At 47.5% G+C, this 16,046-nt stretch overlaps 1 long non-coding RNA gene across 1 annotated transcript in view; it reads right to left on the bottom strand.

Moving 5' to 3' along the window:
- Nucleotides 1-16,046, bottom strand: part of LOC108399541 (uncharacterized) — a 58,207-nt gene that overhangs the window by 8,645 nt on the left and 33,516 nt on the right. Inside the window, exon 2 of the long non-coding RNA XR_005059358.2 lies at nucleotides 11,068-11,144. This is a non-coding gene — a long non-coding RNA (uncharacterized lncRNA). The remainder of the gene's footprint in view (nucleotides 1-11,067; nucleotides 11,145-16,046) is intronic.

The raw sequence follows: 16,046 nt of genomic DNA, 5'->3' as shown, positions 1-16,046 counted from the left end.
CTTTTTGAGCCTCTACTATATACTGGGACATGTTGGAGATACAGCTATGAACAAAACGAGCCAACCACTGCCCTCAGGTAAGTTTACAGGGAATGTGGGAGGCGACAACTAACAAATGAACAGAATATGTATCAAGATGATGCTGTGCACAGTAAAGAAAATAAGCAGCATGGGTGTGGCACAGAGATTGCAAATTTAGAGTAATCGATCAAGCAAGACTTCTTCAGAAAGTGACATTGGATCAGAGACTCAAGGGGAGTGAGAGAATGACCACTGCGGATTCCTGGGAAGATCTCCCAGCCAGGGCAGAGCACGTGCAAAGGCTCTAAGGTAGGCCCCCATCTTCGGTCCCCACACGTCTGAAAAGGAACATAGCAGCTGGTATGGCTAGAGGGCAGAGGGGAGCATTTAGAGGTGAAGTCAGAGCGGGAGCAGGTAGAGGGTGAGATGGAGGCCACGAGAGACTGCCTGAATCTAAAACAAGCACTGTTGGACAACCAGCTACTGGGGGGCCAGGGCTAGGCAAGGAATCAGGGCAGATGCTAATGAATTATTCAGGTGAGACACAGCAGTTTGCTCCAGGGAAGGGGCAGATGTGTACAGATCCTGAGTGACTTTGAAGGTTCTAGAGTGTGAAACAAGAAAACAGACTAGAGGCTCTGTGGCCTGAGCAAGTGGAAACGTGAAGGCACCATTTAGGGATGTGGGAAGATGCAAGGGCCTTGGGTGCGGCAGGCGCGGGCCTGGTGTGGGGTGAGGAAAGTTGTGTGCCAGGTGGGAGATTCCAGTGGAGACCCTGGCCAAGCAGGCAGATGCAGGAGGCTGGCTTGGGGGGAGAGCTGGGCTGGAGATGGGCCAGGGAGCTGCTGGCACTGAAGGCTGTGAGGCTGGTGAGTGGGTGCCCAGAGAAGGGGCCAAGGTCTATGCCCCGGTGCAGCCCACCGTTCAGGCCTTAGAAGAGGATCCCGTAAGAGAAACTAAACGGTATGAAAGGAAAAAACAAAACAAAAAACAGGAAGAATATGGTGACTTCCATGGAAGGAAAGTGAATAAAGTGTCCCAGGGAAGAAGATGGAGCATTTGATTTGGTCACGTGTGGGTGATGGGTGATGTGACAGAGCCGTGCTGGGGGAGAGCTGGGGTGGGGGCAGAGGTGTGGGTAGGTCCCAGGGAGGAAGGGCGAGGGGACACCCCCCATAAGGAGGCAACTCTTCTCAAGACAGGCCTGGGAGGCTGTGCCCGTGCTGAAATCCAGTTCTGCCACTTATCAGCCCTGCGGCCTCCAGCAAGGTACTTATCAATCTTTCTGTGCTTCATTCACATCTGAAAATGGGGTTAACGCTCACACCTAATGCTGCTACCTGACAGCAATGCCTGGTTCATCATTGCTATAAACAGGGGCAGGATCTGAAGGGGATGAGGACAGGAGTCTTGTTCTGTTTATTTCATAAGGCAGTTACAGAATGTTTGTAGTAGAGCGAAAATGCACCAGGAGAAGGAAGGGCAAGGGCCTGGTGGAGCTGCTCGCCCCACGGAGCTGGGGTGGGTCTGGAGCAGCAGCGGGCTGGGCCCTGGACGGGGGAGTCTGTGCAAGTTCGCAGCCTGCTGCTTCTGATTCTCTGCGACATGGGAAGGCAGGCAGGGAGGAGACACAGGAAGCTCTGCAGCAGTGGTGCAAGAGGGCGACAAGGACAGAGGACTGTCGCTAACTGCCAGCAGCACAGGGCCCACCTGCAGTCACAGGTCACAGACCTTGAGGCTAGAGGAGTCAGGGGGCACCAAATGCGCAGGTACTGGTACCGGTGTTGGGGATGGGGTTGGGGGTCGGGGGCCGGGGCGCTAGACTGAAACAGGGCAGGGCTTTGGCCGGGCTTGTGTGACAAAGGGAGAGAAAGATAATGTGGGGGTTCCATGAGATTACAAAAGTGCCTGGCACAGGACCTGGCCTGGGAAACGCTGCTGTCACTCAGAGCTAAGGGGTTTGTCCAAGGAACGAGCCCCCACATTGTCCCCCACAACACACACACAGAGTTCAAGACCTGAAACCCTGCTGGACTTTCAGTTCTGCTCTTCCCACTGAGCCCCATCCCTCCCTTTTCAGTTCAAGTGACTACCACGTTTCTGGGGCCAAAACGTGACCAGATGCTGCCTCTTCTGCTTGTCTCAGAGAACAAAGCAGCCCACATAGTGCGTGCAGGCTGGACCCCACACGCTCCTTCCAAGAACCAGCAGCAAAGGGGGATCTCTCTCAGCCTTGAGGAAATATGGGCTTTGCTGGCCCTGCCCTACAGTTCCATGTAGCCCTCAAGGCAAGGAAAGAGATTGAAGCAGGACCTTTGATGGATCTTGCTGTGAACGCTGGCCAGCCAGCCCACTGTCCTTCTTAATAGAGGAGCTAAATTCATAGCAATCAGCCACCTTAGGCACAGCAGCTTCCCTTTTAGCTAGTTGACCAGAAGCAAATTCAACTACAGAAAGGATAAAGAAAGTGACTGAACAGAAAAAAAATAACTTAAAATTCCTGTAAGAGGATCAAAACGGTGGCTTTTGAAATGGTTATACTGCACAGAAAGAAATGTAATTAACAGTAGTTAAACTGAAACTGAAGTTTTACAAGGTAATGTGCAAGCTTCCTATGTATAACACATGCTGCTATTTTCTATTTAAACACCAGGTTAAGAAGCTCTCCCATCAGTGGGGCTACTAAATGGTTACATCACGTCCCCAGTGAAGCTGTGGACCATTAGGTCCAGTGGTCTATATATCAAAGAGAACATTGGTCCCTTGTTGAAGTCCCAGGTTTAGTTGTGCTCTAGGAGACAGAGGCTGAACCAGGCAGCCAGACTGGACTGCTTTTGGAGCAGGGAGCTCTGTTTCTGGGAGAATCCAGGAGACGAACAGGATGCTGCTGAAAAGACTCCAGAATCAAATGGAAGAGATGGACCCAAGAGTTGCTCAAGTTTCTTTCCTCTCTGACAGTCTTCTCTACCTTGATGAATAATCAGCTCTTATGAGAACAAAACAGAAGTAATGGGTGTGCAAACCTCCGAAAGGTTACAAGCTCTTCTAAGTACTGTCAATCCTTAAATGGCAATTCTTGCCCAAACTTGTAGGTTCCCTCAACTGTCATCTGCCACTCAATTAGGTACATTAAGATAGGAGGCACTAGAAGCAAGCTTTACAAATTGATCACTTTGATAATGACAGCTCAACTCTGTGACAGATCAAGCCTAAGGCAAGGTTGGAAGCGGGAGGGGGACATGCATACCAGTCAATTGTGTCTTGGGTTTTTTAGCTAACTTTTTCAGCTCAAACACAGCAGAAATGAGTGACTATTCATCCCTGAAGGCCAGGTCTGGGGCAGAGCCACCACAAAAAAAAACACCTTCATTTGTCTCCTCTGTTATCGTACAATGTCAAGCAATTATATGTATCATTAGTCCTTGTTCACTTAGGATGTGCACGGCACTGTGATAAAAGCCTGCTGTGGCTCTCACTGAAAGCTGACAACATCCCTGTGCTGTAGGCTCCCATCTTAGAGGTGAGAAATGAGGGTTTGAGAGGCAATGTAATTTGCCTGGGACCCCAGAGCAAGTAAGCGGTGGGCCAGACTCAAACCTAGGCTGGTCCCAGAGCACTGCTCTTGAGTTCTAAGCTGTGCTGAATTCTCCTCTAACAAACATCCATGCTTGTTTTAATATTCTTTAAATATTACCTCCCCCAAATCTTTGGGTAAAGCATGACCTTCAAGGCAGGTACACACACTCACCCCAGGGCTCCACACACCACGGAGCACCCTGGGAAAGGAGAACCATGCCTTCACAACTCACCGGCCTGTCCTAACACTTCTGTGGCTGGGCAAAGGCTAACAGCACTTCTCTCCTCGACGGGTAACACAGTCCTCATGTTCTGTTAGGCATGAGCTTCATTAACAACCAGGATATCACAAGCGCTGGTTGTTTATGGCATCTTTAAAATGAGAAATTCATCCCTAAGTTAAATTACAGCAAGTTAATTGCAGTGCCTGGATGGAGGTAGACATACTGAGAGAAGAAGGTATTGACTGAATCATCAAATACAAACAGCAACTGCAACTGCACGTACCCTAGTCCCAGCACCTCTAGGCCTTCCTCACCTGAGGACACTGGGAGCTCACTCCATCGAGAGGGTCAGTCTCAGAAGAGGCAGGCAAGCTCTCTCACCATTCACTTATTCAACAAACACCTGCTGAGCACCTCAAGTGCCAGGCACTGGCTGATCACAGCATCCCTCACTCCCAGTTCAGTCATTCAAACACTGACTGAGCACCTGCCATGTGCCAGGCATCGAGCAACTGTTGTGAATATACAGCCTGATTAACTATCCATCTATCAGTCACTGATTCACCACATACAGGGCAACTGTCCTGGCAGTGGGAACAGAATAAGGAACAAAACAAAGTTCCTGCTCTTACAGAATGCACATTCTAGGAAAGGGAGACAGACAAGAGACAAATAAATATGTACCGTGTCAAGGAGGGAAGTGCACCAGGTGACAGGGAGTAGCAATGTGCTGTAATACAGAGACTTACAAGGGACTGGTCAGACTGGAGAGCAGAGGCCTGAAGGAAAGTGGGAGCAAGCTTCGGGCAGAACCAGACAGGAAATGGGAAAGGCAAAGGCCCAGAGGCAGGAGTGCCCCAGCAATGTCTGTGGGAACCCTGGGGTGCCAGTCTGGCTATAGCATGTGGCTGATGGCAAGGGAGAGGAATAGCACAGGAGGTAAAAAGATCAATCCAAAAAGAACTGTGCAGACCCACAGGCGAATGCCTCAAAGCCTGTTATCTGTGCTTCACTGCAGGCTTTGATTGCTCCAAAATTCAAATACTCTGCAAAAGGCAGACAGTAAACCAACATGCCACCAAACAGTTCCATGGTGGTGTGCCCATGCTCTCTGGGGTCTCCGGGGGATCGACTTTGGGGCAGAGGAAGGAGAATGACTCCCATCAGACCAGGAACTCAGGCCGTTGAAGTTGAGTTATCACTAATAAGTGATTAAATATTTGATCTTTAATTTAAATGCCACCTTTTTTGCTGAACCGTAAGCTGGTTTACAATCTGAATAGTCAATAAGGATGGTCACAGGGCTCAGAACCTGCCTTTCGAGCCCTGAAGAGAAGGTTCCTGATTTTGCCAGTGACCCACCTGCAGGCTCTACGGAGATCCCCAGGTCAGCAGTGAGAGCGTCCCTGCAGACCCGTACAGGGCTGCAGCTAAGGCAGATCCAGTCACTGCATGCGGAAGGGGTCTGCAAGTCACCTTCCCTCGGCCTCCCTCACTACCCCAGACCCTGTTTAATAACTTACTAGGGGCTAATTCTTCTTTTCCTGCACTGACTCCAGATTCTAGGTCCCACCTGACTTCCAGGTGAAATGAACACTCCACAGACGTGCACACACCCCAACCCCGCATATTCTCCTACCGTCACTGAGGCCCTCAGCACCTCTCACCCACGTGTCTTCCTGCCTCCCGTCTCCTGATTCCTCAATCTCCAGACAGAATGAGTTTGCTTAAACCAAGGTCTTATCTTAGCTCTCTCCCTGGAAAGCCTTCAGAGGCCCCAATCTGATTTGGCCTAGCCTCCCAGCGGGTGTTCTGAGCCCAGCCCTGTGGCCTACATCTCATCCCTTTGCGTGCAGTGGCAGAACTGGCCAACATGTGCCTACCCAAGTCTTCTCCTTGTGGCCTGCTTTACATACTCTTGCCACTGAGAAAGCTTCCCTGATCCCCTTAGTCAAAATTAATTGTCCTTTGGCCTACTCTTATGCCTTTTTTAAAAATAGTCCTTCCTTTGTTTTGCCTTTTTAAAGAGTTAATCATTTTTTGTCGAGTTTCCCCACCAGGGGTTCAGTAAGTATTTGCTAAATGATACAAGCCTGATTCTCTTACTAATATTGCCCAAGCCAGAAGCTTAGGAATCATCCTGGGTGCCTCCCCTCTCCCTCATTCCCTATGTCCCACTCTTTCCCAAGTCCTATCAGCCCCTTCTCCTAAACATCTCTCAAACTTCTCCGCCCTTCTCCAGCCCCCCTACCACTAGGTCGGGCCCTCACCTTTGTCCATGAAGATTTCTGCATCATCCTCCTAGCTTGCGTCCCTGCTTTACCTTACCGCTTTCCCAAGCCTTGAATATACAGACATTTCTAGATCCTTCTAAAAATCAGTGCAACTTGCCCATCCCACACACTTCCTGCTTACCAGCAAAAATTAACATGGCGATAATCTTGCAGTACTGCAGAAGCAAACACAGGGGATGTATGGATGACTCATTTAAACCTCATACATGTTTTAAAGTCTAGTTGTTGGAAACTCTTAAGCCAAAACACATCCCTGGTATAAATACGTATCATCACTTCACAGTTCAAGGTTAACAACCAGGCAAGTCATGTTAACCAAATGATGAGAAAACCCAGCTCACAGTAATGGATAATTTAACACCTAGATTCCTAGCAATTAAAAACTGGCACAAATTTAAGATGATGCTGATATTGCGCTGTTAGAGAGCCATTTCCAAGAGTGGTGGGGATTCCAGAGGTCTGAGTCTGTGCTTCATAAAAGCCTGAATGTTCCAGTACCAAGCATGGCAGGGCAGCCAGACACCCAGTGGAATACAAAGTAGAGTCATACATAGACTCCAGCAAGCAGTAACAACACCCATTACATTTCAGTAACTTTTAATTGCATCTCTGTGATCACTGGGAGATAGCCGATAGTCATACCTTTAACTTGGGAGTCCGTAGAACTTTGAGTCCCACACCTACAGGACCTGTGTGCCTGAACTGGATCACTGCCATTCAGGAGAAGCCTCAGAGGTAGACACCAAGCCTACAGAATCCCTACTGTAAAAGATGAATCTAGTCCAGTAACTCCCTTGTGTAAAATTCCCCAGGGGAGTTCCACTGCAGGATCTGGCCCTGCCACCTCCCAGCCCCAATCCCACCCCACCCCACCACTGCCTTCAAACACAGCGGCCATAGCAGGTCTCTGCATGGTTCTCCTGAGCCCCCATCCACACAGCTGTCTGAAATGCCGTTTCCACCTCATTTCTCTCAGTCCCTCAGCTTGGCAAACTCCTTCTTCAAGACCCATGTTAAGGTCACATACTCCTGAAAGCATTTCACAACTTTGCAGTCCCCAAGGAGAAGGAGGAGCTCTTCCCTGTGCTCCATGACACCTGGTGACACCACCACGGTGCCGCACACTGTACTGAGATCACCTCGTCTGGCATTCCCACCACACTCATCAGTGACCTACCACGTTGGCACTATAAGCATTTCAAAAGTCAAGTTCATAGACAAGTTGTCTTAAGCTGAGGCCACAGTACATCAAAAATAAAGTTGGAATTTCAGTATTCCCATTAAATACGTTGAATGGAAGTCCTGCAGAGGATGGAGGAGTGTGTGCTGTGGTGTGTGTGTATGTGTGTGTGTTTCCACAAACTTACATACAGAAGTAAAGCTCAAGGCTAAGTTAAGGAAAGCAAGTAGGTTTCAGGACAAGAGAAATGTGTTTAAAATGGAAAGCTGTGTAGTAATCTTTAGTTTCTTAATTTTCCCGCTTTTAGAATGTCCATCTTTTCTCTTCTACCAGCCTGGAACCAAGTTCATTCATGATTCCTGAGCTAAAATACTGCATAGATCTTTATACCCAAGTATTTGGTTGGGGGGGGATAAACAGCTACTTGGAGAGTAACAATGGGTGTTAGAATTTCAACTCATTACCTATTGGTTATTTACTTATTAAGGTTCCAAATGAAACAGTGGTCACATCTGTGTTTTAAGAGTTGATATTTTGGGGTTTAGAGGAACAAATCCCTCCCTGTATCATGTCCAAGAACACAATATCCATTCTAAGTACACCTTTGCCAGTCTGACAATTATTTTATTGCATTTGGAAAACCAAAGTCATTGCAATCTGCCAAGAAAGTTAAGAATGAAGGGGAAAAGGTCTCAAAAGTGACTTCAATGGGACGTCAGCAATGCTGTGGGATCTCTAGCTGGGCCTGGGACCCAGACAGTGCCATCCTCTCCAAGGGCCATGCTGGGCTCATGGGATTCATCCAAGTCCAGGAGGAGGTCACTGACAGGTTTGAGCAAGGGAGTGAAATGATGTGACAAGTATTTTTAAAGCTTACTCTGGGTCCAGAGTGATGGTCAGAAGAGATGGAAAGTGTTAGCAGGACCACTGGTTCAAAGGCCTTTGCAGTACCCTAGGCAAGTGGTGATGCCACTGGACATGGCAGGTGGACGCGGGAGGGCAACAGAATGAATTCAAGATCTACTTTAGGAGAAGAATTGTTTGGACTTGGTCATGTGGAAGGAGGGAAAGGTGAGTTTAACAGACAATTCCCCGGTTTCTGGCTTGCAAAAGCACATTAACAACTGAGCACCTAAATGAGATGGGGGAAGGGAGGTCTGGAAAGGTGCTGTGGTAGAAGACCATGAAATAAAATTGGGCCCTATTAAGTTGGGAGTGCCCATGAGAGATATATGTTTGCTAACTGCTATCCAAGGTATAAACAGTGCTTCAGAGCACAGAGGAGTCATGTGGAATGACAGTTGCCCGGGCCCTTCTCACTGTGACCCTTCTTGCCCGCTTCCCGGGGTGCTCGGATGTCCGCTGCCATGCCAACTCCAGGTGGGTGCAACACATGAGGAGGACCTTATGGGGTCAAATTCAGCCAGGACACATGCAGGCTGCTTTTCTGATGACCCTCAGTAGTAACACAAACACCAATTTGGGGCTAGGAAAACAGTAACAGTAAGATGGTGTTTGCATCACACACCAGTGAGAACTACAGTAGGTAGCACGGTATTTTCTTCAGTTACCAGCATCATATTAGGTTTGCAGATTTCTTGACATGGATGTTTCCATGGAGTGCCAGTGGAAGGGTCTTGGTATCTAGTCCTGTGCTCCACAGTCACACCACTGGGAGCCACATCTGTTTGGAGGATTCCAAGTTAGGGCCCCCCGAGGAAAATGTCGATCTAAGGTGGCATCAGATGCAGTGGAAGGTCTCTCTCTCTCTCAAAAAAAAAAAAAAAACAGAGAAGAGGGCCTAGTTTAAGAAAACGATGACTCACTCAAATCACAGGCTGCTCTGAAGTTATTATGCCTCCTTCTGGACCAGACCCTGGTTTCCTATCCAGGATGGGTCTATTTTCCAATTCCCCCCACTAAAGGACAAATCAAAATGTCATTGAACAGTCTGCTTTCTAATTAAAAGTTGAGCCATTCTTTAAAAATCGCATTTAACTAAACAACCCCACATGGCAGCAAAGTGCTGTGCCCTGCTGCCTTGACGGGCGGAACCGTTTACAATTACTCTGACAAAGAGGAAGGGAAGGAGCATCATTTGATACAGCTAGACTAAGCTGATCCAGCCGCTGTCGGTGGTGCTCATCCAGCAAGACAGTGCGGTATTAGGTAAACTAATTAAATTTTCTGCATTTATATAAGCCCTAACAAAAACAAACCTGACAGGACAGACTGGGAGGTCTCAGGAGGAGGACATCTGCTTTTTCAAGACAGCGGCCAGGCTTTTGTGGCAGGGGGCAACACCAGGGTCAGATTGCATCCCTCAGCAGAAGGTCAAGGCTCCCCTCCCTGGGGACACTGGGAGTGGGGAAGAGACAGAGCCCCCAGGGGTTGTGACAGCACCAGTGGCTTCCAGGGGGTGCAGAGCAGAGAAAAAAAAAACCACCATCACACTGGAGATGTGACCCAGCGTGAGACATCTGGCGGCTCTGAGCCTGCTTCCTGGCTAAAAATGATAAGTTACCATTTGCCCCACTGGTTTCCTAGGACTGGTAGGAGAAGCAAACATGGCGATGTGTGCAGAGGTGCCCTATAAAAGGGGGATAATTCCAGGAATGTAAGCACCAACTGCTGCTTACTGTTGGGGAAGGAAAGGCTGGGATGAGTCTTCTAAAGGGATGGTGGCCAGCCAAACCAGTGAAATTAGTAGGAAACTCCCTTGGGCTAGTCAGCAGCTACAGTAAGCAGTTTGAGAAAAGGAACCTGCTGGCTCATTCATACAAAGCAAAAACCTGTCAAGCAGGGAGGTGGGTTACGATGCACCATCCACTGAAGAAAGCAGCTCAGAATGTCATATAGATGGATGGAGAAAGGGGGTCTGCTATCCAGCAGACAGGAGAGGCGCCGTGGCCACAGCAAGACCAACACTCCACCTCATGCAACCCCCATCTGACGCCAGCCTCAGGAGGCACAAGCAGGCTGGGGAGCCAGCAGGCCCCCATGGTCACTGGTTTCCCCACCTGCCTGTCACTTCCCTTCCTTTCTAGTTTCTGGATGACTGTCCTCAACATGGGCCCAAATTACCCATGAAAAAGAAAATCAGACTCAAAAGCTTTACTATTAGCTTCATTTCACTAACAGCCAAAACACAAAGGACAACTAGAAAAGATTAGCAATTCCTGACGAATGCACAAAGAACAGAATCGATTTGAGAATGATCTATAGTATTGGCGGGTGGGGGGACGTACAAAGTGAATCCACACCGGAGCTGGCCGTCCACTGGGGGAGGCTGAGTAGACACTGAGGGAGCATCTACTAAATCCCAGGCACAATTCAGCCAAGCCCTCAAGAAGCCAACTGGGCTGAACAGCAAACAGGCAACTAGAACCAAGGGTGGGGGTGCTAGGATGGGGAAGGGGAAGGAGCCCCTACACTCAACACAGCCATGGGAGAAGAACGGTCAGAGGAAGGGCATGAAAAACAAAAGAAAACCCTTTGGAGCACATGGCACTTAGGAGACAGCCTTCTAGGGGTACAAAAGCAAGAGGAAGCACTGCCAGCCAGGAGGGAATCAAAAGGCTTCCATTTCCAGGAAAGTGGCATTTAATAAGGCCTTGAGCGACAGACAGGAACTTGGCCAGGCAGAGAGGAGAGGTAAGATATTCCATACAGAACTGGGCATGTTGAGACTGACAGGGACAGTAATCCCTCCCCAAACGTGGGTTTCCCTTATAAGAGAATTAGAGTAGGTAACCAATTTACTTCTGTTTACCTTTTCTCCAACTTTAAAAGCTGATGCTGCAGTAGGTTCAGCAAACTGATGTCCAATAAAGGTGACTTGAGTTATTCCTGTTGAGAAATCAGAAGAAATACAATAGGTTTGGAGGGGCTACCCTACTCCTCCACACACTCCTTTCTGGGACACCCTCCATCCAGGCTATGCTAAGAGGACAGGGCTCCCCTCCCCCAAATGGCTGGCTTGGGGATGGACACTCATCTCCATCAGCCACACTGCCTGCCCCTCTTTCCCTCATTTGGGAACAAAGACATGCAAACTTAGGCAGGCAGTGGAGAGCTCTGATGAGAGAAACACACACTCACACACAGGCGGGAGGCGGGGGGAGCGTGCAGCCCCTGAATTAGAAGGGTCTTCCTGCTCCCACTCCAGCAGGCTGGTCTAGCTTGGCTCCCTGAGTTCCTGAGATTCCTGCAACAGCCCTTTGCCAACTTAAGCTGGCATGAGAGCCTTTCTGCTCCTTGCAACCAAAAATCACTGATTTAAGAATAAGAGATCCAGGGCTGGGATGAGAAAAAGAAACAAAAGTAGAGTGTTAGTGAACCACAGGCTTCTGAAACACAGCGTTGGGAAAAATAAAAGATGAGAGAAAGTGACCTGGGCCTCTGAACTGCTGTCCCATCATGTCTGAGAGGAAAGGGAGAGAGAGAGAGATGTGTGAGACCCAGCGGGTAGACCCAACAATAATTCACAAAATCCCAGGGACTTTCAACTTTGAGATGGAGGCCCAGATACTGCGTGGGGGAAGGGGCTCCTACTATGGGCATTTTCCATAACAAAACAAAATAAATAAGGACTTTATTGAGAATACAAAGGTGAGAGACTCTGAAAAGTGTCAACAGCAAACAAGGAATATCGTTGTTACTAAAGCAAGAGGTATTAATAATTCAGAGATTAATCTTAATTAGCTGTGCTGCCTTTTTGGGGCTGTTAAACAATAAACATTGTATTTACTCATGTTCTGGTGGGTCAGCAATTAATGCTGGGCTCAGGGGATGGTTTCTCTTCTAGTCCTGCCTGGATTGCCCGTGTGGCTACAGTCACCTGGTAGCTCGGTCAGGCTGGCTGGTAGACCAGATGACCACTCACACCCTAGTGACTGAGACAGGCTGTTTGTGATGCCTTATTGGTAAAATGTGAACTTCTTTTTTCCCCTTGAGCTCTTCAAAGATTTATGCTCATTATCCCCTTGCCATATTTTGCCACTGGTTCTAGAGTTGATCGACCATGAACTCAGCTATTGAAGGGCTTCAAGAATCTAACCTCTTCTGATCCCCTCTCCAAGGAAGCAACAATTTGGGTAAAGTTCAGAGGTATGTGAAAGGGAGGGGTGGGAAGCAGGGCAGGAAAGAAGGTTCTTAAGGGGGCCAAGCTGGATGGACTTCAGTCAAGCAGAGTACGTCAAGATGACTTGTAGGCTAATCCCATATTCTCTAAGAGAAAATTACCACTCAGAAAACATAGAAAGCTGAAATTGGGCTGCAGGAGGAAAATAGACCCGAAACCATAAGACTGAAACAGTCAGCTCAAATTAAGTCAATAGCAAGCTGTGACCTTTACTCCCAACAGGGTCCTTGGCCTGCTGCTACTGGCTCATAGCTGCTCATAGCTTCACAGTTCTCCTGACTTGCAGGCTGTGCAAGCAACTCGGTGCTCCCGGGCCTCCGGGAGCATCAGCTCTCACTCACCAGGGTACAGAACAGGGAAGCAGCTGGCAGGCAAAACAGGCTGAAGGGCAGCTCTCCTGTCCACTCACCCCACACCTGGCCCCCAGGAGGCTGCTGGGGCCACATCGCGTCGGCCCACTGCAAGCAGCAGAGGCACCCATACTCTCATCGCAGCCCCCCCAGTCCCTCTCTGAGTCTGTTCCCTCACCCGTCACACAGGGAGGGAGACGACCAGGAGTACTCCATGGGTGGTCTGCAAACCGGGGCCCCAGCCATCAACTCTTTGCCATTGGTTCATGGCAAGGTAAGTACAGAAATTAAGAGAAGCTTAGAAGCATTTATAGTGTCTGATATTACACATACAGCCAAGCACGTTTGGTGGAACTGTCTTGCTGAACAGAGACTGGTACGTGAGTTTCCTGAAGCTGCCATAATAAATGACTACAAACCGAATGGCATAAAACAACAGAAATGTGTGTGTCTGTGTTTGTGTGAGTGAGAGAGAGAGAGAGAGAGAGAGAGAGAAATCTCCCTCTTCCTCTCATAAAGCAATTAGAGTCCACCTAGATAATCCAAGCTGATCTTATCTAAAATCTTTATCTTAATCCCATCTACAAGGACCCTTTTTCCAAATTAGGTAACACATTTTTGGGATTGCCATTTAGTCCACTACAACCAGTTTGGATATTGCTGACTTTGTGTGGCCAGGTGTACATGGCATACCATGTACACTCACATCAGCTCACCACTGCAGGGAGAAACCACTACGCTTTCACTCGGTTAGGACCCCTGCTCTTCCTCTACAGCCTAAGGGCCTGGGCTGGGCAAATCCAGACGCCAGTGAGCACCTCCCGGGAAAGGAAATTGGGCTAAGGTGGCAGGGGCGAAAAGAGCAGGGGCAGACTGTTCCCTCAGCCCTTCCCAAGGCTGTCTCTCCTCTCATCTGTTGGGCAGTGCAGGCACTATCCCCTTCTCACCCCATCTCCTTGTCCTTCACATGGTTTTAATTGTAAAGTGATTAATTTGTTTTCAGTTCAAGTGTGTTTCCCTCATCTCATCAAATGCTTAGAGTTTTCAATGTCCAAGTTTGAGAACAGAAAAAAAAAAAAACTGTTTTATTAAAATCTTTGTGCACCGAGCACTGCCCTGCTACTTACATATCCTCTCCCCCAACACCCCTCCCTGGAACCTCAAACACATTCAAGAAGTTTCCAGGCTTCATAACACAATGGTGAAGGCCCACGGAGACTTGACATGCAAGGATTTCATTTCTCCTTAGCCATGGTCTGGCCTTGCAAGAATATTCCTTGCTAAAGGAACCAGGGTGACTCTCTTTGTTATGTTACATTTCAGCCTTAAATGGCAGACCACGCCAAAATGCACAAGAATGTTTTAAATTGTAAAGCTTTATGCAAGCTTGGCCATAGTGAAACGGACACTCTCATCACTCAACTGCTCGTAGGGGCGTAATAGGCACAATCTTTCTGGAAAGCAATTTGGCAAATTCTTATTAAGAGGTTTAAAACTGTATGCACCCTTAGACGCTGTAATCCCATTTTCAGAACTCTACACTAAGGAATGAATCTGAAATGGGGGCAAAACTTAATGCTCAGTTATCCATGACAGTGTGATACACAGGATAAAAAAACTAGAAATAAATTTAACAGACAACAAAAGGAAATGTTAAGATAAATTACGGTACATTCATAAATAGAGATTTATGCAGCCATTAAAATGATATTTTACAAACAAGTTTTAATAAAAATAATAATAACAGCTAATGCTTACATGGGCCAGGCACTCTCCTAAGCTTTATCAAGTACTTTACGTATATTAGCCCTCTTAATCCTTATACCAACTCAGCAAGATAGGTACCGGTATTATCCCCACTGCACAGATCAGAAAATGGAAGCATAAAGGATGAAGACACCCAGGGCTATCTTGCCAGGGAGATAGCAGTAGGATTTGAGCCCCGCACTCTGGCTCCTAAATTCATGCTCATAAGCCCTGTGGTAGGCTGACTAATGGCCCATAGATATCAGGTCCTAAGCCTGGAACCTGCAAATGTTACCTTATATAGAAAAGGGGTCCCTGTAGATGTGATTAAGATGAGCATCTTAAGATGAAGAGATATCATGGACCATCTGGGTGGACCCTAGATGCCATCACAAGTGTCCTCCTATGAGAGGCAGAGGGAGATTTCACACACACACAAGGAAGGCATATGAAAACAGGGCCGATATTAGAGATGGGGGCCACATGCCAAGAAATGCCAGCAGCCACAAGAAGCTGGGAGGGGCAGGGAACAGATTCTCCCTAGAGAGATAGGAGGGAGCCCAGTCCTTCCTGTACCTTGATTTGGACTTCTAGCCTCTAGAAGTATGACAGAATAAATTTCTGTTGTTTTAAACCACCCCAGGTTTTGGAAATTTGTAACAGCAGCTACAGAAACTAATGAAGTTCCTGTGCCGTACTGCTCTGAATGCAAGAGAACATATTCCCATGTTAAATGGGAAAAGTAGAAATGAAAATTTTCATACAATGATCTTAATTATGCATATAAAAATGCATGCAAATACAACAAAATGTTTTGTACTGATTATCTCTGAATACTAAAATTATGGGTAATCTTCAGCATTATGCCTTCTGATATTTTTCCAAATTTCTACAATTAGTGTGAATTATTTTTACAAAGAAAACTAAAAAATAGCAACTCATGATATTTCTGCAAGTCTAACTCAATCACAAAAATTAGAAATCAAGAGGACCAAAATTCCCTGAGAAGTTTAATTCAATCTCAGAGCACCAGAAAAATCAGCAACCCAGATGCACGCCTCTCTCCAAATGGTTCCACTCAACCCTCAGCTTCTCCAAAGCCTATTAATTTTCAGACTCTGGCCCGAACATGATGTGGCTGAAGGAGTTTCAGGCTTTGAAACAAGAGGATAATCTGAGCTGGCAAACATTTTCCTGTCTATCCATGGAGGCGGTTGTAGGGGGAGTATGTGTGCTGGGGTGGATGGGAGGCATTCATGCATTCCTCAAGCTCATTCAGCCCAACACGGTACGGGACACATGCCAAGAAGCAAAAGCACTGGTTAATACACATGCAAATGTTTGATTTCTCTGTAGGTGACTTCCCAGAATGAAACACTTCAGATTAATCATTGGCTTAATCTTCTTACTAAAGCCTGACTCCAAGGCCATTCTGCTGTAAAAGCCTCCTGTTATCATGTGTCCAGACAGTTGGAAGACCAAAGGCCAATTCTGCTATATCAACATCATGTC

The sequence above is a fragment of the Manis javanica genome, chromosome 11 (genome assembly GCF_040802235.1).
Source record: "Manis javanica isolate MJ-LG chromosome 11, MJ_LKY, whole genome shotgun sequence".
Taxonomy (NCBI): domain Eukaryota; kingdom Metazoa; phylum Chordata; class Mammalia; order Pholidota; family Manidae; genus Manis; species Manis javanica.
The sequence above is the reverse complement of the archived record's forward strand: the minus strand, read 5'-3'. Positions and strand labels throughout refer to the sequence as shown.